General features: G+C 38.6%; 1 protein-coding gene and 1 long non-coding RNA gene across 5 annotated transcripts in view; one reads left to right on the top strand and one right to left on the bottom strand.

Annotated features, from left to right (window-relative positions):
• The window catches only part of Gpc5 (glypican 5), a 1,436,787-nt gene that overhangs the window by 830,717 nt on the left and 579,894 nt on the right, over positions 1-26,176 (bottom strand). The window lies entirely within an intron of this gene.
• Positions 7,853-25,221, top strand: LOC134482015 (uncharacterized). Its single transcript, XR_010058037.1, has 2 exons — positions 7,853-8,037; positions 24,851-25,221. It is a non-coding gene; the product is annotated as an uncharacterized LOC134482015 (long non-coding RNA).

Below are 26,176 nucleotides of genomic sequence, written 5' to 3'. Positions count from 1 at the left end.
ACTTGCTTCAGTCCCTCAGATGCCTTCTAAATGCTGATAACACAGCAATGTCATTGTTTTTTACTTCAATTTTCAACTACAAACATAATTTTTATTAGAACACTGGTTAAGATGACTTATATGCTGTCAAGCTAAAACCACTGTCATAGTAATGGATTATGTCTCCTTAGTTGTTGGTCAATGAAGTCCGAAAGATCCTCCCTTCATGTGAGACCCTATTGGTGAGGATATCGCATTATTTAATTGTAAAACATGAAGAAATACTGTCACTGCTCAACTGCAATCTGCATTTCTAGCCAGACTCCATAGTTCTGAGAGCAGCTACGCATGTTCCCAAATGGGAAAAGCAAACAGTAATCTCACCCTGCCTTTGAACCTTGAAAACTACAATATGGCTGGCCTGACCAGATGCATCCCACTAGTCCAAAACTAGTATAGATGTTACCAACTCCTTTTATGATTGGATTTTAGGCCTGATCCATGAGTTGGAACCCATACCTATTACCATTAATGGTAACAAGAACCTACGGTCATAGGCCAACAGAACCTGCTACTGTTATTCTGCTAAACAGATTCAGTATTAAAATGACTCTCGATGACTTCCTGTTGTATCCATATATCAGTGATCATTAGAGAAACTTCGTCTTACAGTAGATGGTGGTTAACAGAGAGTGACATAACTGATCAAAAGTAGAGCATAAGAAGTGTGGATGCCCTAAATATGGTGTACATATCAAACCCCTCCTTCTGAGCTCATAGACCTTGGGTGAAGACCGATGTAAAGATTATATGAACCTGAGGTAGTAGAGGACTTCACGGAAACACTGTTTTGTGAACACAAGAGGGTACTGTACATAATGAAACTATATTGCTTATAAAAGCATGTATAACATGTGTACAATCTCAAGCCAGACAGAATCCCAGCAGGGAAAGCGGGACGGAGGGAGGTATAAATCAAATCACCCAACTGAAGAGAAGCTAGTGACATTTTTGCTGTTGAGAGAGGGATAGTAAGTTTGCTTTAATAGAGTTAACCCGGGTAGTTCTAGGACACTCCTAGGCAAGTCCTTATTCCAAATCCTGGCTGGGTAACACAAACAGGACTGCATAGGTTTAACAAAAACAAAAAGGAAGCTGGGTGGGTAAGAAGGTGATAGACCATTTGGAATTAGCTGGAGTGTGAACCTGATGAAAATTCATGGTATGAATTTCTCAAAAAATATTTATAAAATATTTTAAGATAAGTTCTATCAGAGAACTGTAAAGATTTTGTCATGATGATTAGTTACAAGGCTAATGAAGACATGGTTTAAAATACATGAGTGTGTTAACTAGGATTTCCCCTTAAAATATTCATGTTGTCCTAGCCATTATGAGATGTGTAAATAGAAATCCTGTCATATATTCTTACTCAGACCATAAAATCTACTAGCAATATTTTTGCTGGAATAAGCTGTATAGATATTCCCTAACTGATGTTTTATGGTACACGTTTATCATGTTAAATATCACAAGAAAATTATCAATAAGACATTTAATTATGAATACTTGATTAAGCAATATAAATAAATTTATTTTTTAAAGTACAATATATAACCTTCAAAATGATATTTGCTACAATATTATAAAGATGGACTATTTGATAAAACAAACTCTACAAATGAGCAGACCATGAAAAGTTAAATAACTTGATTTTCTCCCAGTCTGCAATATATGAAACTTACAAAGTTAATTAAAGAATATGTCTCTCCTAAATTTCTGAGCATGCGAGTTTGTGAAGAGTGTTGCAATCTTCATTGTAATACTTTGAAGAAATGAGTACCCATTAACACAACCATTCTTTCTAATAACACTTTGGAAGCTTATGAGTTACACTTTCTGGAAATAAGTAAAAATTTTTTCCAAACATTTGACCCAAGATCATGAGTTTTCTTGGTTAAGGATCTACTTAGGAGAGGAACTGGAACCTAGTATAAGAGTGAATCGCTCTTGTGCTAGACAGAATTTCAAAAACACTTAAAGCCAGACAGAAATCAATATTTATTTAGTTTTAAAGAACATACAGTTCCTCAACCTCTGTGAGTGTAAATTGCTTATTACAGAGGTACACAGTGTCCGGATAAAATAACCTCAATTTCTGCAGGAAAAAATAACCCTCATATTTCACTGAAATGGTTTAGCTTAGTCATTGAGATTCTTTGATGATTTTTGATGCCATTGTTATGACTGCTTAGGAAGATAGAGAATGTGTGTTTTATTGTTCAATTCACTTTAGAAGCCTTGAATATGTTTTTCTCCTAATACACATCTGCTTAGGCAGAGTATGCTCTCTAGTGGGTTGCACTGGACTCGGTATTTATTCTTATGACAATACTAGAACAGAAAACACCTTTCATTGAACCATTGTGCAAGGGCTCATACCTCATAGAAGAACCTGCAATATCCTCCATAGTTATAGCATCATTGATCAGACTACTTGTGGCATTAAAAAAAAATAAAAATGCCAGGATCTCCTTCAGGTAAGGAAGTTTCTTCTTTATTCATAATTAATTAAGTGCTTTTGGAATTCTTTCTTTTCTGAGAGTGAGGAAAACGTAGGTGCCATCGTGCACTTTCATTCCTGGAACAATGGTTGTAGATCACTATCATTTAGACACTATTCCAAGTGTGCAAGACAGAGCAGTAAACACAGTCTCAGGTCTTCTCCCCTTGAGATGACATTCTAGTGGCTGTGTGAAGGAATCTAGATTAGAAACATATATAAGTATGTAAAGTCATACACAATGCAGGCAAAGAAAGAGACAGATGCAGATAATTAAACTGAGACTTGGGGTGAGTGTGCAGTACATTGAAAGAGAAAGAATCTCATGGCTCTACAACGTCTACCACGAAGATCACTGAAAATACAATATTGGTGTAAAAACCTAGAAGTACATAGCACATGCGCATGCACATACTCAAACTTATTCACCTGCATACAATGAAACCAAGAACCCTCTAGACAAAAAAGGAAGCCAAAACCAAGGACATTTTGTACATGGAAATACGGCTAGTCTGTGACAAAATCTTTGAGGAGGAATGAGTTTTAATTCCTATCTTAAAACAGGTGACATTTCATGCTGGAGATGATGTAGAACAAAGGGAACATTTATCTGTTCCTCGTGAGAGTGAAAACTTGTACAACCATTCTATAAATCAATATGGTTATTACTGAGAAAGATGGGAATTGATCTACCTCAGGATCCAGCAATACCACTCTTGGTCATAGACCTATGGAACCTCCATTCTACCACAAGGAAAGTTTTTTCAACTATGTTCACTGCTGCTCAATTTATTAAAGGCAGTAATTTAAAACAATCTAAATGTCTGTCACAGAAGAATTAATTAATAAATACAGTACATTTAAACAATGGAGTATCCCCCAGCTGTGTTTTTAAAAATGATATCATAAAATTTTCAGGCCTGTATGAAACTAGAAAATAATCATCCTTAGTAAGGTGACACAAACCCAGAAAGATAACTTTGGTATGGATTTGCTTATATGTGGATATTACCCATTAGATAAATTATAGCTAAGCTATAATTCTTAGACCCAGGGATGTTAGGTACAGAGTAAGGGAGAACATTTGAGTGATAATATGGAAACCTAGTGCAGTGAAATATATGAAGGTGATCCTAATAAAGTGTCCACATAATGAGGGAGATAAATGTCCCAATGGACATCTCCTGTAGCCAGATGAAGCTTCCAATATGAGAACTTGGTTAAATCCAACATGTTGGCCAAAAGAGTCTCATGGGAACTCCTAAACAAGCCAGGGTATCACCAGTTCAATGGGATTATCTCCACAGAGTGACAGCAAGACCTCATTGCTGAAGACAGCATACATACAACTCATTGATCATGGAAAGGTGAATCTGGTGTCTACATATGACCAACACCACTGTATTCTGGTGCCTTTGGTATGGATGTGATCTACATGCTATCCAAAGAGAAACATGAACATCAACCAAGCCACAGAATTGTTAATCTACAATCTGACCTGCCTGTGCAGTATGCGAAGGCAACGATGGCAGAAAGCTGTTGAACTAGCCAATGCCTGGCTTGGCTTAAGGCCCACCCCATCAGATAGAACCCATAGACCTGTTCTGTCTGAGTGAGCAAGAACAGAGAGACTCAGTAACCCAGAGACAAAGTACTCCAAGGTAGAGCCAAATACCGCTGCGGTTTAAAAGTGAGAAAGTGGGGTTCTAACCACGTGCTGCCATAGGTCAGTTCCTTCCTCAGCAATCTTCAGGAAAGCTTCCTCCTGTGGCAGATGGGAACTACAGCCGGTCCTTACACACAGAGAGAGACAGGAGAGGGGAAGAAGGAGGGGAGGAGCGAGGGAGGGACTGACAGATGGACAGACAGACAGACAGGTCTGCAACAATTTAGTATTTTTGTGGGGCTACTGATTGTAGGAATTGGTGGGTCTCTGATGTTTGGGCCTCTCTTGGGATTCTTTGCCCTTTTTGGTTTATCTTTTATAACTTCAGTGTGATGGTTTCTGATTTATCTTAGTATATTTTATTTTGTTATATTTACTTCTTGGCTCTAAGAAGCTGGTCTTTTTTTTTTTAACTGAGCTACAGGAAAGGAGAATACCTGCATGGAAGAAAGGGGTGGGTAGAACTGGGAAGAGTAGAGGGAAGGGAACTATAAACAGAATTTATTCATATTTTAACATTAAAAGTCATGAAGTGAGAACATGAAACTTGCTGTTTGCTGTTTGCTGGTCGCCATGCTTAATTTTGCCCTTCCTAGGTACACTCTTTTTCCTGCAAACTTAGTCATTCCATTTCGCATTGCAACTGAGTATTATTTTATTTTGTTTATATGTCACATCCTCATTGTCCATTCATTCTGCATGGGTATCCAGGTATGTTCTCCCTGGGATATGAATGTTACACTGTAAACTGTAATATATATGCATATATATATATATATACATAGGCATGTATATATATGCATGTAAACCAGTCTAAGAGTGAGTAAAGTCTAAGAATTTAGAAAAGAGACTTAGATAGGGCAATCTAAATGGTTAGGAGGCAAGCAGTTTAGAGAAAAGGACACGAGTCAAAAAGTGTACAAGGCTAATGGCTTGCTAGTTTCAATTTCTTCAGAGATTTTTGGAGGTGGGGAATGTGTATGAGATAGACATGAGAACTCAACTCACTGTGTCTTGCAGTAGTAAGAGCTATTTTACCCTCCACAATAACCCAGCATGTCATTTTTCACAGTTCTGATTTTGAAAGGCATGCTTGCTTTTTAAATTCCATTGACCATTGGGTTCAGGAGGAATTAGACAGGATGGATGGACCACTGGGTTCATGTGTCACACTGACCCACTTAGAAAAAGTGAACATTTGTAAAATTGTTCTCAGGGAACAAGTTTTATGAGATCTTTTCTTTTCCTCCTTAAAATGGGTCTATTCTTCTATTGTACAATTATTTAATATAAATGTTGCATTGCTACCCCAAAAAATAAGTATTTGTTTTTTAGGCTAAGGTAGTGAGAATCTGTCTCTGAGGTTCCCTCCTCACTCTGCTAGAAGAGGCACAGAAGGCAAGGAAGGAAAACTTACACAGTACAGCCTTGTGTCAGTGCTAGTGTGGGACATGACTCTTAATGAGTTCCTGTTTACATCCATTACTATGCAATTTTATCAACAGAGACGAACATCTTTACGGGAGTCCTCCTATCTAGAGAAGATAGGCTGTCATTAGTGAGGACATAACAGAGAATCACAGTTTTGAGAAAACCCAGTCAAAACTGCTTTTCTATGAATGAACTTCTGAGACACATGTGACAATATATTCTATGTGGAAAATAGACTTATCCTGGCAGCAGGTTGCATCAAATTCTACAGGTCATCCTGGCTGGCTTGCACTTCTGGAAACTCCTGAAGGGAGGGAACGAGGACCTTTTAATGTTTTAATCTACTTCCAACAGGAGAGAGAGATTACAAGAGGCTTCTTTTAATCTTCTCACAGAGCACGGGGCGGTGGTCTAATTTTCTGTGGTTACACTGACTAAACGCTGAGGTGTAGCATTTCGTCAATATGAATCAAGATGGTAGTACACTATCCCTTGCTCTCGTGTATATAGTAACTATGAATAACCTGGTCTTTCCTGATTCCCTGCTTGTTTTCTAAGGAAAGAATACATTTGGACTACAGCAAAGGGGACTAAAAACATTTGGTGCATACTATTAAAGTCGAAATCAAGACTTAAACCTTTAACAAGATTTTCTGCCTGTTCATCTTAACTCTCGTACGGTTTCGGCTTAGTAAGCTTACAACACCAACCAGTATTGGTCAATTGTTAGCATGAACAGTAGAATCGGTCAATTGTTAGCATGTACATGTGTATGGCATATGGAATATAACTCCGTTTTTTTTTTAATTGAAAAACCAAATGAGTTACATAGAAAAAAAACTCTCTGCATCAGACTGTGAATTTCTGACATTGCTCCCCCGGGGCTAGTTAGTACTTATTTTCCATATCACATTCAACTTAGCCACTTTATTTCTGCAACTTTTAAATTCTGTTGATCACCTCAGGATTTCCCACACTGATCCCAGTGTTCTTGGATGCTTCCTCCTTTGTTCCTAAGCATTAGCCTAGCAGGCAAGTGCGGTGACTTGGAGGCTTACATCTACTCTGATCAACTCCACAGGTATTTTGAGCTTAAACTTACTGAAGAGAAAAGGGGTCTGTTTTGTACTGTTTTGTTTAGTTTTTTGGGTTTTTTTTCCTCCCCTTGCTTCCCCCCTTTTGTTGGTGGAAAGAACTGGCAGTTGGTGGTATTCTTTGTCTTCTCTCTTTGAAGATAAAGTCTGATACATTTTTATAAGCCTCCTGCCTACCCTTTTTGTTTACCTTAAAGGGAAACTTGACTACCTGAGGACACACGTTCCTATTCTCTGTATATATTCTTACCCTCTCCTTTTTGTGCCTATTTCAATTTATCCTTCTGTTTCTACTTTTGTGACCCACTACTGTGAAGAATGTTTTCTCTTTTAAAATATCTAGCAAACTATTTTTAACGTCTGCGGGACTTATTAATTCGGTAAAGTATTACTTTCACTTTGCGGCTCACTGATTGTTTCTCCATACAAATTCTGTGTTCTGCTCCGAGTTCAATATGAAAGGAAGACATTTATTTCCCCTTTCAGGGCAGATTAAAATTTCTTTCTGGGAGTCAAGGTGAAAATGTATTAAAATGCTGAGTGCAGCAGAACTGGTCATTTTTTCAGTCGCCCCAAGGTATGTAATTCTCTTGATATACGTACAAGGAATTTTGTGGAGAAGGCAGGAGCAGTAAAATAAAATGTCTTATTATATTTTTTTACAGCAAATTCGGGATAGTCTACAATGTCTTCAGCTATGCCAAAATCTATGAACCACATTCCAAATTTCTTGAAAATGTAAAATGGATGCCAAAACTCAAAATCTTGGGAAGCAAAGATAACCCCCATCTCATTAAACGACAGTAGGAATGCCACCCGCTCGGCAGGTGGTCGCAGTCCTGTCTTTGGAAGAGAGATTTGCTGACTTTTAAGCAGCTGTGAGCATTTCTTCGAATTGTTTTATTTTATTTACGCATTTAATTTCTCAGAGGGCTTGCCAAAGACAACTGTTGGAACCCTCATCACCAAGTCAGTCTGCAGATGAGCTAGCGCTCCCCTCCTCAAAGCTGCACCAGTGCTACAGTGTCTACCCAGGAGGAGTCAGTTCCGTTTGCCAATGTGAGCAGGAAAAGAATGAGGAGTAAGATGTTGAACTGAGCATGCGCAGGAACGTGCCCGTTTCCGCAGGTGATGATGCATATAAAGTGCTCTCTGAGTCGGATCTCTCTGCCTCCTGTGTTCAGACAGACAGTCTTTGGGGAGTTATACTCATAATTCACAGTGCTCTCCCGACCCGCTGAAAGTAATGGATCGTATATCATTCAGTTATCTTCCTGTGCATGTGGAGCTTCAGAGGCCCCAAGGTATGAACTCATTGTGTGTAGTTACAGAAAAGTTGTGGGCAAATGCCATACAGTGATACTTCAGCTGTATGCAGAAGAGAAGCCGCTATAAGACTGTATCTAAAGCCCAGATTTCCTATCCCTAACCTGATAATATAAAATATGATATTTGCACATGGTGAAATTATTTACTGACACTTTCTCTAACTTGATCCTGCCATTATCTATCACAGCCCTTGGAGGCTGTTTGGTTGCAGCATACATATTTCAAATTTTGATCGTCATGTAGACCATGCAAACTTTTCATGACCTAGCCTGAGCATAAACACTTTCGCTAAACACCTTTATTAAGAAATAAGATATCAAAAGATTCAGCTTCTAAACATCAATATAAACATTATTTCTACTTGCTTATTACTAAAATAAAACATTATTTAAAATACAGTAGTTTCACAAATATGGTTTACTATAGGATTAAAATAACAGAAAATCCAAATTAATTTTTATAAAGCATTTTATAGTAATTCATTTTTCAATGTCAAATTTAAAGGCCTTTGCCTCTAATTACCATTTAATGATAATTTTCTCCAAAAATTTAGTGTAAATGGGATCTCTCGGTGGTATATAAGCAATCTTAATATAATCTCTTTGTTCATATCAGCTGGTGTATTATAGTATAGTTTTTTCTAGTAGGCAAAGAATTTATGTGAAGGTGTCGATATTTGAAGAGTGGTCCAAGCTGGGTAGAGGATATCTGAAAAGCTTGGCATTAGAAGCTTTAAAGACCAGAGACACTTCCAGATTTTTAAAATATTTCCATGCATATAATAAGATGTCTTAGCGGTATACCTAAGACTAAAGACAAAATTTATGAGTGTTTCACATACACATAGTCTGAAGGTGATTTTGCCCATTTAAAATTTGATTTTATCCATGAAATGAAGTCTCATATGTAAGATGATGCGGATTTTCTGTCTTATTGGTGTTCAAATATTTTCTGCTTTCGGATATATACCTGTGAGATGGGGATGCTCAATGTGTATGATGGATACTTAGTCCGCAATATAAATCTTGCAAAATATCACGCCTCTCACACTGAGATAGGAAGGTAATCCTTCAAACAAATCTTAACACTGTGTACTCTGTTGAACAAAGCCTCAATCCATATGAGTATTTACAAGATGAAACAAAATATTTTGGGCCATAATATGAGTTTTAATGAGACTTACTTCTGCCATCATAGATTGCTTCTAGACAGCTAAGCTGGGGGTAGTGAAGGGACGAAGTCACTGGGACAGCACCTTAAACACGGAATAGCACTGACAATCTCGCCTGCAAATTCCTTTAAGCCACCTTTAGTTTGGGAAGTGTGAGGCTGAACCTGGTAAGCCAAGGTCCTACTCTGGTATTCAAGGAAGATATGCTAGCCAGAATTGTGTGATGAGTACTGGGTGTGGTGAACACTTCAGGGCTGGCAAAGGCCATTTTGTTCCTCGCCTCTCTCTCACTCTGAGACTGTCATCATGCTCTGTATTGGAGCAAGCCAGCAATAACCTTAAGACTATCCGTTCTAGCAGAGAATGTAACCTGGCCTGGCCTTAAACAGTTCTTTCCTGTCTCTTGCTCAAGTTTGAAATTATAAACCTTATGCGCCCTTGGAAGTCCAGACCATGGTAGGTGTCAGAAAACACAAGTGCCTTGCATCTGCTACCTGCCAGTACCTGAAGAAGTGTCTCCTTCCTTGGTAAAAAGCCATGTGATTCCTAGGGAATCTGGCCATCCACAGGGCCCTCAGACAGCATGTGTGTTAGGGACTCAACATCAGTGAATTATTATCTTAAGGAAGCAATCCACATCTAATGGCAATTGAAGTGCGGCTCAGCATAATGCCAACAAAACACTGGAGTTTCCTACAGTCTTTCAAATGACAATTGCAATTTAATGGGAACGAAGCAGTAAAGCATTCTAATATGTTTCACATAGTAGACTCACTTTCTCTTGGCCTGTAGACTTCCTGTCTATTAATTTGACTAATGGCTGAATCTCATGAATTCACAGTATTTCCTAGCCTTTCCAAGTACCTGTTTTCTCCACTCAAATGTTGTATTAGCTCTTAAAAACTGATATATGCACACATCGTTTCTGTTCGGTATCTCTAAAATACCTCACCTTTCACAGAGGCACACACTGACGAGCATTTACTGTGGGGAATAACAGAAAGGAAAATGACTGCTGAGGAGTGAGGCACTTCAGCAGGTTGGAACAGATGGCACTTATTAGTATCCTTAAAGGTTTTTACTAAAGATTAGATTCTTGAAAATGTTAGATCCGATTTTGTCGCGAAGGATAGAAGCTCTGGAGAACTGAGCTTTGCCTCACACAGACCACTAGCCAGATTTTCGCTGCACAGAAATATCATGAATTAGATACAGAACTTGGCAGTTTCTTTTCCTAATCAGTGGTTCTGGTCATTTATGATTTAATATAGCTCCTTGAATTATTAGAATGTTCTTGAAGTATAGAAAATGCGATTTAGAAATATTCACGCATTTCAATGTTGATTCAGTAGAATGAAGGGCAGTGGTTAGTCCACGGTTTTCTTCTGTGAGAATGTCATTCCCTGTATAAATGTGTATAAACTCCAGTTAGGGTGTTCCAAGTGGATTCAGAGGACTATGATGGTATTCTAAAGTACTATCAAGCCATATACAAAGGGGACTCACTGGTTTGATTACTTAGTTGATGCTTCATTTTGGTTTTGAGAAATTTGACTCTACAGCTACTGTTTTTAAAGTAAAAACCACCACAGATCGTCAGGAAAACAGGATATTTGAGCCAAAATATAAACAAAAACAAAAAATAAGAACAAATAGTATGAGTAAACAAAAGCCAGTAACATTTTTAAGATGTATTCTTTAATTAGTTTACGTATATGAGTGTTTGGCTTGCACACATATCTGGACAGGATATACATGCCTGGTGGAGACATAGGTCAAAAGAGGACAAAGGATTCCCTGTAACTGGATTCCGAGATGGATGTGAGCCACTATGTGGGTGCTTATAATTGAACCTGTGAACTCTGCAAGAGCAAAACATGGCCTTACCCACTGAGCTGTCTCCACAGCCCCAACAGTTTAAGTAGAATAAAATACATATTTTCAATATTATGTCATAGTTCTCTTCCTCTCAAAATGGCATTGAAAATGGTAATACAGTCATATGGAAAAAACAACAAACTAAAACTTAAAAACTAACCATAATATCCAAACCAACAATAACTTGAGTATATCTGGGGGCCATTCTGAATTCCTAAAAGTCTGAACAGCCAAGGCAGTCTTTAGTAGGTAGAGGATGAAAGCTGCAGTTTGTGTTGTAGTGAGAAGTGAGGCCATCTTGATGCTTAGTTTACAATCCCTGATGCCCCACAATCTACAGGGAATCTGAAGACCATCCTCAATCACCCATGCCATGATAGAAAGGGAACACTGAGTGACATTTTCATAAATTTGAAGGCATTATCACCCATAAGCTTCAAAGCACTTAATTTTATTTTCCAACTAATAATGAATCTCAAAAACTTCAGTTATAAAAACTAAGAGGAAGACAGAAACAAAACAAGGGCAACAGAAACAGCCTCAGCACAACATTAGATAATACAGTTATTGGTCTCAGAGATCAATACAACTGTACCGGAGTTGTAGCGGTTTCTTTTTTCAGGATAGCTTTCTTTTTAATTCATATTCATTTTATTTGTTTGCATTTCATCTGTTATCCCACTTGCCAGGCTCCCCTCCATGAACACCCCACCCCTCTCCCCTTTGATCAAAGAGGGTGCTCCCCAACCCACCCACCATTCCCACCTCATACCTCCAGCATCCCATTCTCTGTGGCATCAAACCTCCAGAGAACCAAGAGCCTCCCTCCCACTGATTCCAGATAAGGCCATCCTATGCTACATATGTGGCAGGAACCATAGCCTGGGCCATGTACACTGTGGTTGGTAGTTTAATTCCTGGAAACTCTGAGGGGTCCAGTTAATACTGTTTTCTTCCCATGGGGTTGAAAGTCCCTTCAGCTCCTTCAGTCTTTTCCCCAACTCTTTCACTTGGGTCCCTGGGCTCAGTCCAATGCTTAGTTTGTGAGTACCTACACCTGTCTCAGATGCTGGCAGAGCCTCTCAAAGGACAGCCATTCTAGGCTCCTGTCTGCAAGTACATCTTGGCACCAGCAATAATACTGGGGTTTGGTGTCTGAAGATGGGATGGATTACATGGTGGGGTGGTCTCTGGATGGCCTGTCCTTCAGCCTCTGCTCTATTTTTGTCCCTACATTTCCTTTGGACAGGGACGATTCTGAGTTAAAAATTTGTAGGTGGACAGGTGGCCCCATACCTCCACTGTGGGCCATGGTCTATCTACTGGAGGTAGTCTCTTCAGGTTCAATCTCCCTGCTCTTTGGCTGTTTTGGCAAATATCATCTCCATTTGAGTCCTGGAAGCCTCCCACGTCCCTGGTGTCTGGAACTTTTTAGTGGTTCCCCAAGTTCCCCACCCCTGACTGCTACTTACTTCTATTCATTGTCCTGACCATCTGGACTTCTATCTATTCCCAAACCTGGTCCTACCAACCCCACCCCACCTTTTCCACCTAAATACCTCCCTCCCTCGTGATTATTTTGTTCCTCCTTCTAACTTGGTTTGAAGCATCCACATTTTGGCCTTCCTTCTTATTAAGCTCCAAATGGTCTTTAAGTTTTATCATGGGTATTCTGAGCTTCTGAGCTAATATCCACTTACCACTGAATATAAACAATGAATGTCCTTTTGGGTGTGGGTTACCTTACTCAGGAAGGAATTTTCTAGTTTCATCCATTTTCCTACAAGTTGGTGAATTTCCAATAGCCGAGTAGTATTCCATTGTGTAAATGCACCACATTTTCTGTATCCATTCTTTTTTGAGGGACATCTGGGTTGTTTCCAGTTTCTGGCTATTATAAATAAGCTATATTTATAAGTGGAACACATGTCCTTATGATGTGTTGGAGCATCATCTGGGTATACAGCCTATGGTGGTATAGTGGATCTTCAGGTAAAGCTATGTCCAATTTTCTGAGGAACTGCCAGATTGATTTCCAAAGCAATTGCATAGCTTGCCATCCCACCAACCAGCAATGCAGGGGTATTCCTCTTTCTCCACATCTTCACCAGCATCTGCTGCTACCTGAGGATTGTAAGTTTAGCCATTCCAATTGGTGGAAGGTTTTGATTTGCATTTGCTGATGATCAGGGTCGTTTTGATTTGCATTTGCTGATGATTAAGAATGTTGGACATTTCTTTGGGTGCTTCTGGCCATCCAAGAAGTTTCCTCAGTTGAGAATTCTTTCTTTAGCTTTCTCTGTACCCTATTTTTAATTGGGTTATTTGGTTTTCTGGAGTCTAACTGGAAACAACCTAGATGCCCTTCAACCAAAGAATTGATAGAGAAAAATGTAGTAAGTTTTTACAATTGAGTATTACTCAGCTATTAAAAAATGATGTCAAAAGTTTGCAGACAAATAGATGGACCTAAAAATGAACACTCTGACTCATAATGATAAACGTGGCATGTACTCCCTGATAAGTGGATATTATCAGTAATGGATAACCATGGTACACTCCCACTAGAAGCTAAGTAACAATGACGGCTCAAGGGGGAACTTGAAAATCTCACTTAGAAGAGAAAATAGAATAGACATCAAGAGTGAAGAAGGTGGGGGAAGAGACCCAACCGGGGTGGACATTGAGTCAGGAACAGGAGGCGATACAACTGGAATGGCAGAGAAGCATCTCTGAAACGAGCTGGAAATCTTGAGCAATGGGAACTACCATAAATCTATAAGGGTGATCCTACTAAGACCTAAGATCCTACTAAGTCTTGGTGGCTATGGAGCTTGAACTGGCCATGGCCCCCTCCTGAAACCAGGCAAGGCTGCCATTGCAGAAATTGGGATACCAATCCGGCCACAAAACCTTCAAACTGCGGTTTTTCCTCCCTACAAGTTGTGCCAGGGTAAAGATGGAGCTGAAGTTGAGGGAGAGGCCAACCAGTGAGTGGTGCAGCTTGAGGTCCATGCCATGAGATGGAACCCCACTCCTGACAGTTAATGATATTCTGCTATACTTCCAGACAGGCAGACACAACTGTCATCAGAGAGGCTTCACACAGCAATGGATGGAAACAGATGCAGAGACCCACAGCCAAACACTAGACAGAGTCTGGAGAATTCTGTGAAAGAGGGGGAAGAAGGATTGAAGGAGCCAGTGGAATTAAGAACACACAAGAAAACCTCAGCCCATTAGGGACTCACAAAGACTGAACCGCTAAGCAGAGAACATTTATAAGAAAAACCTGGGGCCCCAACACACATATATAACATTTGTGTAGCTTGGTCCTCATGGGAGATTTCTAAGAGCAGTAGAAGGGGCTGTTTCTAACTCTGTTGGCTGTGTTCAGGACCCTTTCTTCCTACTGGGTTGCCTTGTCTAGTCTCTGTAGGACAAGTTGTACCTAGTCTTATTGCAACTTGATATGCTAGGGCTTGCTGATATCCATGGAAGGCCACCTGTTTTCTGAAGAGAAAGGGAGGGGGAGTGCTAGGAAGGGGATGACTTTGGTGGTAGAGGAAAGAATTGGGAGGAGAGGAGTGAACAGAAATTGCTTTTGTAATTTAAAAGTTAATTAATTAGTTAAAAGTCAGCACCTGACCAATACAGATGCAAATACTCAAACCAAATCATCAGACAGAGCTGTCAAAACTCTCAGCTTTAGCAAACACTTTTAGCATCAGGCTCAAGAGTTATGAAATCTCACAAACACTATGCAGGTTGAAAACCATATTCTAGGTTCTTATAATAAAAAAATAAAATCCAATGATAAAGAGAACATAACATATAAATCTCCCTCAGAAGAGCAGGAGAAGAGTGTCCAAGACCCTTCATAGAAATGTCAGGAGATAATGAAACAGTATCCAAGGGCAGAAATAAACAGACTTCTATTTGGCATTTGACATCTTGTGAAAATAATCCTAAATGTGTAAGATCCTCAGTTCTCCTTAGTTAGTTACTATATATTTTATGATAATATGCTTTTTATATATAGTCCAAATTCTATTACTTATTCTCAAAAATCTGTACAGGTGAATTGAGAAGCAATTGTTATCAGTGTAAGTCTCATTGTTTGTATGTGGGTCAGCATAAGGAGCTGTGTGGAATTCAAGGGATTTCAGGTGCCACAACACAGGGTTGCAAGTGTGTCCCCAGAGCAATCTCGGCAGCAATGCATAGAGAAGTAACTTTTAAGCACACAGCTCAACATATTCTTTGCCATCAGAACCAAGAGTGATTTACTGTTCTCAGTGCTGTGTGAGCAGCACTTACCTTTTGTTTAATAACAGTAAAATGCATAGCACTATCCAGAATGAACCAACTTAGAGCTTCAAATAAGTCTAGCTATACAATTGTAATAATATAAAAATGAGCATATTTAAGATGTGATGGAGATAAAATAATCTCGATTTGCTTGATAGCAAAGGTATTTCACTTTATTTAGTACAGGCTCTTTTTGAAATCAGAATCCTCTTTACTCACTCTGCTGACTCATAAGATCTTATACATCCACTGACTTCTTTATAAGAATCAACTTACTCAATTTCACAAGAATGTTATTGTTTCACCCCATTATTTGAGGCAGAGAACAAAAGCATATAGATCTTAGGTTGTGAGTCCCGTGGTTTGTGAGAACTGGAGGCATACTTTCTGTTTGGCACCAGAACCAAAGCAAGTACTTATTTTTTCCCCAGTTGTTTTCTGACTTATTGCAGCCATCTTCAGACTTCAAGTATAGACAGACAATTGCTGAAGAAGGAGAAGAAGAAGAAAACGAGGAGGAGGAGGAAGAGGAGGGGAGGGGGAAAAGGAGGAAGAGGGAAGGAGGAAGAAGAAGAGGAGGAGAGGGAGAAAAGGAGGAGGAAGAAGGAGAGGAGGAGGAGGAGATGAAGAGGAAGTCATCAAACTGGATAAGGAAATTGTAAAACACTGTGTAAGTCATTCATAGACAGATAGTCTTCCAAATGAAAACACTCCCAACTAATCAAGGAAGCAAATTCCTGAATGGACAAGTTCATAAAACTGGACATCTAATGGGACAGAAAGAAATTCCAGAATACACAAAACTAGACTTATTTTTACACAGGGAAGGCAGTTCTTAAAATGGAAACCAAAGTTGATTCCAGACAAAAATCTGAAACAGATTTTTAAACAGATGACTTTGGTGCAATTAAAAATGGAACTACTGAGCCTCAGAATGCTAAGTACTCATTTCCGTTGCTCTGGCAATCTCAGGGAATCTGAGGGGAAAACTAGAATATGCATCAGGTCTTGGGTAAGCTGAGGCCTTTTATCATATATTTTGGAGTAGGTGAGATGGTGAATTTGAGGGCAGAATGTTTGGTGGACTTATGTGATTGAAAGAAACAGTATATTCAGAATTTAATTAAGAATAAATAATTGAAGGTGCTCAAAGTTTTGAGTGCTTCTGTTTTATCTCAGTTCATTAGAACATTCAATAAAGCTCTGTGGGATCTCTGAATGGTTTCTCTGAATATCATTTGTGTCTAATATCATTTGTCATGTATTTATAACAAATCACTCATTAGTAATGCATCCGATTCTTTATGAATACATGAAGTGGGAAAAGAAAGTAGAAGCATTTGGTGTTGTAACATTTCAGTGAAAATTCATGTGAGAAATGTTTTCCCCCATTAAGATGCAAAAAACATATTAGTTTTAATTTTCTATTCTGAAGACACTGGATTTCCCCATTCTTGACTTTTGTTACTTTGAGTCAACCACCGATTCATGAGTAACATCTTCACACTGTAGTCCAAGTGACACACACTGTTGAGAAATTCAGGAAAACATTCTCCATTTCCAGTTGTAGCAGTTGGTATGGTTTCTGTGTAAAGCACACACTGACTATACAATTGCTCAGGGATTTATAAAATTGTATTTTCCTGTCCCTTTTTATTATATTTGGTTGCTTGTCTTCTCATTCTTGACTGCTTATATATTTTACCCTGCATTAGTTGCCACTTGATACATTATCCTTAAGGATATCCTGGTCATCTTTGTATATCCCAGCTAAGACCTATGGTGACTGGAATATGGAGGTCCTGAACTGTAAATGACAGTTTCACATGCACTGAAGATTTCCTCCCAAGGATATGAGATGCTTTGAGATCAGGTCAAAAAGAAAGAAAGCAGGTTTCACCTATACAAAAAAAAATTCACTTTTATAAAAGTAAGTTCCAATGTGTACATTAGATAAACCCCAAGGCCTCATTGCCCAGCATCCCAAAGTGTGTGTGAAAATGCACACACATCCACACACCCAGAACACACACAACACATGCATAGAGAGACAGAGAGACTGCAACAGAGAATCATACACAGTCACACACATAGTTGTGGACCTTGGAAATTAAAAAATTGAATGGGAAAAAAAACCTGAGTACACTGGTTGATTTTTGTCAACTTGACACAGATGTAGGCATATTAGGAAGAGGGACAGTCAACTGAGGAAGTGCCTTAGTTAGTATTAATTAGATGGCCCTGCACACTGTGTACCTGGCTTCCTTTGGCAGGTATACCTGGCCTGAACATAGAAGTAGCTGAGCAAATCAGTAAGTAAGTAGCATTCTTCTGTGCTTTCTGGTTCATGTTCTGTCTCCAGGTCCCAACTTGGGCTCCTACCCTGGCTGCTCACGAGGAAGGTTATAAGTTATAAGCTGTATAAACCCTTTCCTACCCAAGTTGCTTTTCTTCTTCTTTTTCAGCTTATTCTCACACTTTTTTTTTTTGCTGTACACTGTCAAGTTCGATATATAGGGAAGGAAAGCTATGATAACAGGTTTGATATTTGACAACATGAACACCAATTTCAAACTGATAAAATAAGGCATTAACAACTGTGCTGTATTTACCATAATGATTGCATGTTGGAGGATAATATGATTCTCACAGAGTGATAATCACATAGTATTATATGTTGATGATAATGGTTAATAGCCCTAGATTAATGAGGCAGGACGTGATGTTTAAAGCATTGAGAGACTAAATGACATGACTTTTATCACATCTGGACTCTTTCTAGGACATGACAGGTAATAGGTACTCAAAGACACTCAATTTCTAGTAATCCTTGAATGCATAAATTCCTCCCAAAGTAAAAACCATATGTTCATTAAAAGACCATCAGGATGCTTCGTTTGAAGCATTCAAAGTCACCATTTACTAATAAGAATTACATTATTTTACATAAGACTGCTACTCTTTTTATAGAGTGTCAATAATTCCCTTTGTCCTTCTGATTCCAGCTTTGTAATCTAAGCCAAGTGCAATTATCTTTACCTACCCTGTCTAGAACACTGCAAATCACATGTAAGACGTCAAAGAAGAACACTAGAAGAGAGAGACTGTTTAATTTCCATAATATTTCTTTAACAGATTCTTTTTTTTGCATGAGAAAGGTCTTAGAAATCCATTTAGAAACTCCTTTTCTAAAGCCTCCTGGTAGAAGTGGGCATTCTTATGGAGACAAGGAGGCATATGGCCAATGAGACTCTCCAATTACAGCTTCCAAATGAAGAAAATGAGCCAGGGGAGTGGGTAGAAAGATGTGTAGAAAGCTGTAGCCTTGACTTCATTTTTCTATTCTTATTACTGTTTTATGACATGAAGAATGTACCTTTCTAATTTGAATGCTAATTATCCTAACTATATAAAGGATACAGACAAATCTAAGATGTCAACTATGCTCACTGCCATTCTCAAATGAGGTAATGTGTGACTGTCTACTTCAACAATGTAAAAATAAGTCTTGCGTTGATGTTTGGACCGTGAAGCAGTCAATCAAGGAAAGAAGAAGGAAAAAAAAGACACTTTCAGCCTCATCAGAACAGACTGCCTAATGTATTCTAGAACACTGTCTCTGATTCTTGAATTAACTACTGTCACAGGTCTACATTCTATCTCTCTCTGGCTTGCTGAATGTATTTTGAGTTTCCTGTGATAACTGTGATCTTCAGACAATCAGATTCTGTCCTGCACTGTAACATGGGTTGTGATTTTTCTTGCTCAATGTCTGGTCTGCTGTGACAGCCTGCCACTCTGTCTGGTTCTAATAGGCTTTTATCTGAAGGATGAGATCACCTGTTGTTTAGAATCCTGTGCAGTAAATAGGTTTTTGAGTACATGTGTGGAACCCTTGGGGTCTTTGAAACAGACATTCAGATGGGAGGTTTCCCTGCTTCCTTTGGACGAACCCAAGTAAACATAGTGATGTGCTCCAGTGTATCTGAATCACTCCATGAGCTTCAAGTACATGATCATAACATTCTGAGCAATGTTTTTGTTATACACATTTGAAAACAGGATGCCTCTGTTTTAGTATAAAATTAGTGTGTGTTTGTTCCTGGGTTGAAAGGTGAAGGTTTCCACATTTCCTTCTAATGCTAACAGAACAGTGAAATCAACATGTGCCTCTAAAAGCTTTGAAATGGAAATATATTGAAGGAAAAATAACAAAATGGAAGGTTCCTGGTCACATAAGAAATAGCCAAGCAAGAAACGGACCTGGCAGTTAGTCAACGACTTGTGAGAACTTATCATCTGTCATACAGAACAATCAGCAATCTTTTTAAAACTAAAAAACACTTCCCCACACCCTCTAAAAGGAAGAAAAGAAAAGGAAAGGAAGAAACAAAGAAAGAAAGATCAAAAGGCACCACTTCTTTTTCAGGATTGTTGGCAGGAACCTTGTGTGACATTATTCCTGAAAGCATGAGAATGCTGTCTGCCCTGCCTGGTCTCCTAACACAGTAAGTCACAGAGGTCACCCTGAGCATGCAAACCATATTCTCCTCTCAGCTTTCACTGCTGCAGCCCGGCCAAGCAGACTATTCATTTTCATTTTAATTATGTTTGTAAATAGGAAAAGAGGCAGGGAAGAAGCATTGCAGGCCTCCCGCAGAGGCTCTGTCTGCATCTGCAGAATTGGTACAATCACTTTTGCAGGTTTCATTACTCTTCAGTGGAATTTTATTGACTGGGAAGCAGGGTGCTATCTTATTAAAATTGCGTTTGTTATAAAAGTTGTTTAAGGAAACATATTCGTTTGCCACAATTTCTTCCCACCTGATTATCTGTTCATTTATGACTTCCCAGCTAACATTTATCCTTAAGACAGTGTAATGTTTATGTAACCTTGATTGCTACCTAATTTCCTTACCAACTGACAATTAATCCCTGATATATTGCCCATGGCACTCAACCCCTATTGCTTAATGAAGCATTCAGCAACAGTCACCTTGTGTCTATGTAGGGATCCATTGACAAAACAGTCGTGTGAATTAGCTTTGGCTTAAAAGTGCTGTCGAAAAACTAAAGTTTTACTCATGTATATACTATACACACAATGTCGATACATCAATTGATTGTTCTGTGGTTTCACTCTGTGTAAGACACTGTGATGAATGATGTTGGTAATGTATAAAGCATCTTTTTTGAGTCTTAGAACCCAAATCTTCTGAGTAAGACTGTGTATGTGTCTACAAAGCCATTTTGTAGAGTAATGACTAGGAAAACACTGAAACAGGACCACTGTGACAGGTCCAACTTCAGAGTCTAAGCTTGCTAGAGAGATTAGAACAACAACAGGGATATGAAGTCACACTACAACTGAACTATATGAAAACAGCCTAGGAAAAGGAAGAATCTAAATGCAAAAGAAGAAAAGTAGACAAGTATATTTCATCCAAAAGTATAGCCCTAGTTACCCTCAATCACAACATTTAAAGTTTTAAAACTTGGGAAATTATATTACAAGAACACACTGCCAAAGGTCTTGGTGACTAAGGCAGTACATTTCTTATATACATTTGAGGGATTTGCCAGGGATAGAACGCCATATGCCTGAATGCACACACTGGAAAGGGACAATGTGTATTTTTGTTTTCATCATTTTGGGAAGTATCTCCTATGAATTTTCAGGATGCAACTTTCCTAAGTTATCTTAAAAAAGTTATAATATGTGCTTTTTTTAGTCATTGCAAGCTGTGCTTCCCCTGCAGGGATTATAACATATGTAGACATGAAATATATGACAAAGAAGCACAGAGGCTGCAGGCATAGCAAAGAAAAGTTACATAGTGCAAAGTTTCTTACAGGGTTTGAAAAGCAGGAGACCTACTGTTTCATTTGTTTTCTTAATTGGATATAATAAATCACAGTTGTATCTTAAAACAATGCTAACCACCAAGTTACCAATGAAAATATATAACATAAAAGCCATTAAGAAAACAATAAATTGTAATAATTAACACAAAAAGTAAAAAAGGGATAAAGGGATAAACAAATAAATCATATATAAAAAAATAAACTCAATTTTAAGAAAAGAGTGAGATCTTCAAATGTAACTTATCTAGTAGGATTTAAAAGGCAAAGATTATATCATCAAGAAGGTTAGCCAGGTAAAAACATTTGCTACAAAGCCTTATGATCTGAGATAATTTTCCTAAATCCACCTGATGAAGGAGAGATCCTACTCCTGCAAGCTGCCTTCTGACCTTCATAACTAGGCTATGACATGCCCCACTTCACTCCCATAATAAATAAAGAATTAATGAAAAAGAATTAAAGGCAAAAATTGCCATAGTGATTTTTAAAAATAGATTATTTATAATACATATGCAAACAACTCATTTACAACTATAAGGTGCAAAGAAACAATGACTAAACATATACCAAACATTACACAACGAAAGCTTCCAAATAAAATTTGGTCAGAGTACAGTAATGAAAACCAAAATATATAATTTCAATTTATATTTTAAAACAGTAATAGTACCGTTAAAAACATAAAGCAACTGTAAATGTGCAAGAAAACCCTGCATGGCCACTGCAGAAGGAAGAGTGTAACACAGTACCTGCCCCTGGAACAGAACCAATAAGGTGTGATTCTCTAAGAGTGCTAATGGTAGCTTGTCATAGGCTTGTTTGTATAATACTGTATGTAATTTACTTTATGTTACCTTTTCGGGAAATTTTTTACCCACCAAAGTTACTGAGGAATGCTCTCCCTGCCAAAGTTAATGACTGCATGGTAATTAGAAGCAGCAGAAGTCTAGGAGGTGAGGGTATATCTCAGTAAAATGGTAAATGCTGTGACCTTCAGCAAAGCTCTTAAGGCTGTGGGAAAGAACTCTGAAAACACAAGTTCAAAAATATATTTCTCAACTATCCAAAACATAAGGATGCAATATAAGTCATATGAGGGCCTCTATGGACTTAAAAGAACAGAGTCAGGTGCACTATGAGTCAGCTTGTCAGAAAGATATTAAGGAAGGAGATAAAGAGATTTGGGGAATACTTATCAAAGGAAAGATCCCACCCAGCTAAGTTTACTGTTTGTGCTTATAAAGGCAGGCTAATTCCCGAGTTCAAAGTCAGCCTGGAACAGAGCTAGTTTAGGCCTAGAAGTGGTGGGAATGATGATCTCAGATCTGAATTCCATCCGGTTAGCTTATTGACTGTGCTTACAAAAGCAGGCAGATCTCTGAATTCATTGCCATGTTAAAAAACAAAACAAAACAGTACACTTGATGTCTTTTTCTAAGACTCAAGGGGTTAAGGTCATAATATGATGATTCATAATATAATCAAAATGGAACCTATGGTAAATAATTGAATTGACATGTACATAAAAGACTGAGATTTTTATCTGGAAGACATGAGCTGTTTAGATCTCTGGAGAGCTGCTTAGGAGAACACAAAGCTGTCAGCTTGTACCCATAATTGACTTTAAGTCATTCTCATGCACTCCCAAACATCTCTTCTTCAGAACCTCTCTCCCAGCCAAGGCTGGTCCTTGGCACATGCAACAAGTAATAAAACTTCAAAATATAGATATAAATGTTATGGCATACACATGCAATCCCAGCACTCTGGAAGCCAAGGGAGGAAACTTGCTAGTTTGAAGCTACTGCTTGGAGTATATTAAAAACTTTTTCTCACAAGAAAAAAAAATATTTCACACACACACACACACACACACACACACACACACACACACATATATATATATATATATATATATATATATATATATATATATGAGACAAAATAGCACAACAGGCTAGAGGGATAGCAAAGTGACAAAGTAGAAAGGTTCTTAGATGGTTTGATAGAGGGAACATTTGTTGAATAAACCCAGTTATATTGACATCAAGGTATGAAATCAAGAACTAATTGCTTTCCTATTGTGGTTCCTACAGAAAGCAGATGCCCAGAACATCCATGATGTCCTTGATAGAAGTTGACAGTAGACTCTCATACCACACATGAAACAAAATGGGAAATTATTGCAATTTGATATCACATAAGACTTAGAGACAATTCTATTTAAGAAGCTTTCAAGGAACAGACATTGAGTTTTGGAAAGCCAATTCTGGGTTCTATGGACTTTTAAGTTAGTTCTTTCCCATTTTAGAATGTTAGCAAAGAATGAGGTGTGTTGAAGTTAGCTCAGAGGGAAATTAGGATCAGGTCAAGCCTCTACTTTCTGAGGTGTCTTAATTACCATGAAAACTATTATGTAGCTACCTAAATATTACCTGGTGTCTTTTGTCTCGACAGGATCCTTTTTGGGCTATTATCAGTCCAACTACCCCTGTCTAAGCACATCTCATGGGGTATATCAGGATGTTAGTGAGACCTCTTAAAACCCCTGTTTATTATACATTCGTATACAGCAGTGTTTTCACACCCATATAATATAGATATTTCTGCATGTAATTAGTCCCTAAAATAGCACCAAATTGTAATTGTTGTTTGTTATTTGAAATAGTATGATACCTCTGAAACATTTTAATACATTTGGAGACTGCAGTCTGGAACAGAAATGAATTCACCTAAGATAATGAGTGTTTTCTACTGTTAACAGAAACTGTCAGTGCCCTCCAAAGACCTTGGGTCAGTAATCTTTCACAACATTCTCCTGAGCAGTGGCTTTCCTTTTCACTCCTCTAACCTGGCTGACTTTGCTGCCAGGGAAGTTATTTAATTCAGGGGCCTGACAATATATGCCTCTTTTGCCTTTCTTTCCAGATCTCCAAGGATTTTATAACTTGCTGTCTCTAGTAACAGGAGGATCTTGTACAGTCCAGTTCAACTCTGGCCAAGTTGTTTTCACTAGATTTTTCATGGGACTAACATAGCCTGTTCTGGGCCCTAGTCACTTCCCTTTCCCCCAGCTGACTCCTGTTCATTATTACCTGATGAATCTCCAACATCTCGCCAAAACCAGAAACAAATTACACATAACACATTTAAACAAATGGAGAAATAAGTGAATCAAGATTGCATGCCCCAACTCTGAGATACCATATCATTATACATGTCTCTCAAACAGCCAACAGCTTAGGCTTAGATTTTTCTCTCAGTCTCCTTCACTTGAGGTTTTTAAATGCTTCAACTTCCCTTCTAGTCCACTGATCAGAGGTAGAGGGATAAAGAAGGATAATGGGAAAAGAGGGTTGTGGACCTTTTTAGTAGTAATTCTTTGGGGCAATTACACTGTTTGCTATCAGGATGCCAGCAGTGCAGTTCAATAGCAAACACCATACCCAAATTGTAGTGGTGGCATGGTCTACCAGAAACTGGAAATCTCCACTGAATAGACACAAGTCAGCAGAAACAGCCAGCATACTACCTGATGTTCTTTGGATCATTTCTCTCTGCAGAGTGAAGACCAGGGAAGACCAGTGGAGAAGCAAGAACAGTGAAGTGTTCAATGGCCATAGAAGACCAGTGAAGACTACCAAAGACAAGTGAAGACCAGCAAAGACCAGATGAGACCAGATAAGACCAGCAAAGACCAGTGAAGAATAATGAAGTATTGCACAGCGTCAATGCAACAGAGACCTCCCTTCGTTTAAGGGATTCCATTTATTCTCTTTCCAAACATCACACATTTCTCAAGTGTCCGCCCAAGTGTAACATTGCATGCCATCTTACATGTCTGCTTCACCAAAAAATCCTCTCACAAGACAGATTCCATAAAAACATCAGTGAAACTAATAAACTTCCAATGAAGCTGGAAATTTCCACTGTACAACAGCAATCTGTCTTTTTCTGCTAGCATCATTACCCTGTCACCTTGTCATGATGTGTCTGGTATTGTATCTACTTCAAAGACTAAAAGACAATCTGTTTGAAACAGACCAAAAGTTCAAACAGCATAGTTACCATTCCTTAATTTCTAAGCCTTTCTCATTAGTACTGTATTCCTTTAAATAATGCATATTCTTTCTCTCTTTTTTATCATTTTTATTAGATAGTTTATGGATTTACATTTCAAATGCTTTTCCCTTTCCTGTTCCTTCCTCTCCCATCTCTTTTCCCCCACTTCTATAAAGATGCTCTCCTTACCCACCCATTCCCACCTCAACACACTGGCAATCCTCTACACTGGGGAAACAAGCCTTTACAGGACCAAGGGCTTCTCTTCCTATTGATGCCAGACAATGTCATCCCCTCTGCAACATATGCAGCTGCAACCATAGATCCCTCCATATGTACTCTGGTTATGGTTTTAGTCCCTGAGAGCTATAATGGGATCTGGTTGGTTGATACTGTTGTTCTTCCTGTGGTGTTGCAAATTCCTTCAACTCCTTCCATCCTTTCTCTAACGCCTCCATTGGGGTCCCCGTGCTCAGTCTGATGTTAGGAAGCACTTCTTGGCATCAGCAATAGTGACTGGGTTTGCTGGCTGCATATGGGATTGGTCTCCAGGTGGAGCAGTCTCTAGATGGCCTTTTCATCAGTCTCTGCTCCACTCTTTCTCTCTGTGAGCATTTTGTTCCCCCTTTTAAAAAGGACTAAAGCATCCACATTTTCGTATTCCTTCTTCTAGAGCTTCATGAGGTCTGTGAATTGTAGCTTGGGTATTCCAACCTTTTAGGCTAATATTCACTTATCAGTAAGTGCATACCATGTGTGTTCTTTTGTGACTGGGTTACCTCACTCAGGATGATATTTTCTAGTTCCATCCATTTGTCTAAGAATCT

The sequence above is a fragment of the Rattus norvegicus genome, chromosome 15 (assembly GCF_036323735.1).
Source record: "Rattus norvegicus strain BN/NHsdMcwi chromosome 15, GRCr8, whole genome shotgun sequence".
NCBI lineage: Eukaryota > Metazoa > Chordata > Mammalia > Rodentia > Muridae > Rattus > Rattus norvegicus.
The sequence above is the reverse complement of the archived record's forward strand: the minus strand, read 5'-3'. Positions and strand labels throughout refer to the sequence as shown.